The sequence below is a fragment of the Tamandua tetradactyla genome, chromosome 13, assembly GCF_023851605.1.
Source record: "Tamandua tetradactyla isolate mTamTet1 chromosome 13, mTamTet1.pri, whole genome shotgun sequence".
NCBI classification, from domain to species: domain Eukaryota; kingdom Metazoa; phylum Chordata; class Mammalia; order Pilosa; family Myrmecophagidae; genus Tamandua; species Tamandua tetradactyla.
Genome location: NC_135339.1, coordinates 16,553,258 through 16,555,959, shown reverse-complemented (window position 1 = coordinate 16,555,959; position 2,702 = coordinate 16,553,258). Strand labels below are relative to the sequence as shown.

At 39.3% G+C, this 2,702-nt stretch overlaps 1 non-coding gene across 1 annotated transcript; it reads right to left on the bottom strand.

Moving 5' to 3' along the window:
- Window positions 1-245: 245 nt before the first annotated feature.
- Window positions 246-352, bottom strand: LOC143654622 (U6 spliceosomal RNA). The gene has a single exon (XR_013161829.1). It is a non-coding gene; the product is annotated as a U6 spliceosomal RNA (small nuclear RNA).
- Window positions 353-2,702: the final 2,350 nt, after the last annotated feature.

The following is a 2,702-nucleotide window of genomic DNA, read 5'->3' as shown; positions in this document are numbered from 1 at the left end:
TGTGTGTCTTTCTAGTGTATTTCTAATTTGGTCTACTGCATTTTTCATCTTGGTGAGATCTGCTATGTTTCTGTTTAATCTCTAGAATTGTTCTTTATGGTCTTCCAGTGTCTTCATGGTATCCTTTATTTATTTATGAATATCCTTGATAGTTGACTGGGCCATTTCTGCTTGGATCTTTGTGTGCTTTGTGATTTTCTGTTGTGTTTGGGCATTTGATTATCCTTTTTTTTCTTCTTTTTTTTTAAAATATGGAACACTTCATGAATTTGTGTGTCATCCTTGTGCAGGGCTCATGCTAATCTTCTCTGTATCGCTCCAATTTTAGTATATGTGCTGCCGTAGCGAGCATGCATTTGATTATATTAATGGAGTTATTTTGCAGTTTGGTTTCCTTCACTCCTCTAAAGTTTTGTATTTACTTTGTTTTGCTTTGAAGGTTGGTTTGTCAGTAATTCCTCACCACTCCAAGGCCCAGATCTCATGTAGAAGGTACAATTTTACTTGCAGTTCTATTGAAAGCTAGGCATGGGCACATGGGTATTTCAGTGGCAGAACGCCTGACCACCATGCAGGAAACCTGGGTTTGATTCCCAGACCATGCACTTCCCACCCCCCCAAAAAAACACACCTCAACAGTAGTAATCCCCATAGTCAGAAGATGACGCTGTGATATATTGGAATGAATACTGGACACTCAGACTAGTATCCACATAAGGTAAAATAAATACAAAATAGCAATAATAAAAAAAGAAATAAGAAGTCAATTAAAATAGAAATATATTAAAATATGTATAAAGATAAAAGTAAAATAATAATAATAGTAAACATATTAATAAAAACTAAGCAGATAAGTAGTTTGCCAGACTGCAGTTACGCTTCTACTCAGCAGATGATGCTTCTGAGGCACCTCCTCCCCTCATGCCTGCCCCTCTGTGGCTGCAATGGCCAGCTGGGAAGATGCCCTGCCTGCTGGGCAGGCTTCTCCCAGTGTACGGCAGTGGAATGCGGGAGCTGATCACAGCACTCAGCTCCTGGTGGATATGTCATTCACTGTGTCAGATGGGATGACTATTCGAGGCACCTGGCTATGTGATTGCTTGCAGCACCCAGGTATAAAGCTTTTTGCTGTGGACAACCAGGGAGGTATGCCCACAGGTGCTGCTGTGAATCTGCTCTGGGAGATGTCCCCAGCCAGGGGCAGCCTGGAGCAGAAGAATGGTCAGTACTCTCAGATTTGTACTTCCCTGCACGCTTCTGCGTGCTTCTCTCTGCCCCTGGTGGTTGTCATGACTGATCATATTCACTCTGCTCTCCTTGTTCCATCTCCTTGCCTGTCTCTTTCCTATGAAATATTGAAGACCATTTTCGATCCCTCACACCCCAGGACTGCAATACTGTTCATTTTTCCCTCATCCTCTATATTGCATGGAGCTGGCATGAATCCAGCCTGTATTCCCAGAAGTTCACACTGTTTTGATTACTGCCACTTTGTAAAACAATTTGAAATTGGGAAATGTGAGTCTACCAGCCGTTTTTTTCATTTGTTGGATTGTTTTGGCTATTGGGGGCCCCTTGCAATTCATAGGAACTTGAAGTCTAGTGCTCATGGAACATTCACCAGGATAGATCATATGCTGGAGCACAAAACAGGTCTTTATAAATTTAAAAATATTGAAATTATTCAAGGCACTTTCTCTGATGACAATGGGATGAAGCTGGATCTCAATAACCACCAAAGAATGAGAACATTCACAAATACATGGAGATTAAATAACACACTCTTAAGCAACCAGTGGATCAAAGAAGAAATTGCTAGAGAAATCATCTATCTGGAGATGAATGAAAAATGAGAATACAAGTTATCAGAACTTGTGGGGTGTGGCAAAGGCTGTGCCGAGAGAGAAATTTATTGCCTTAAATGCCTATATTAATAAACAAAAAAGAGCAAAATCGAGGACTTAACAGCAAACCTGGAGGAACTTGAGAAAGAACACCAAACTAACCCCAAAGCAAATAGGAGAAGAGAAACAAGAAAGATTAAAACAGAGATAAATGAATGGGAGAACAAAAGAACAATAGAAAGAATCAATAAAAGCAAAGGTTGTTTCTTTGAGAAAATCAATAAAATTGATGGGCCACTAGCAAGACTGACAAAGAAAAAAAGAAAGAGAATGCAAATACACAAAATTAGAAATAAGAAAGGTTGCATTACCACAGACCATGAAGAAATCATAAGAGATACTATGGACAACTGTATGCCAACAAACTAGACAACTTAGATGAAATGGACAAATTCCTGGGAACACACAAACAAGCTACACTGACTCAGGAAGAAATAGAAGATCTCAACAAACCAATCACAAGAGATTCAGTCAGTCATCAAAAATCTTCTCACAAAGAAAAGCCCAGGGCCAGATGCCTTCACAGGGGAATTTTATGAAACATTCCAGAAAGAATTGACACCAATCCTGCTCAAACTTTCCCAAAACAATTGAGGAAAAAGGAACTCTACCTGACTCATTTTATGAAGCAAACATCATTTTAATACCAAAACCTGGTAAAGATGCTGTAAGAAAGGAAAACTGCAGGACAATCTCCCTGATGAAGATAGATGCAAAAATTCTCAATAAAATATTAGCAAATAGAATCCAACAGCACATTAAAAGAATTATCCACGATGACCACGTGGGGTTTATACC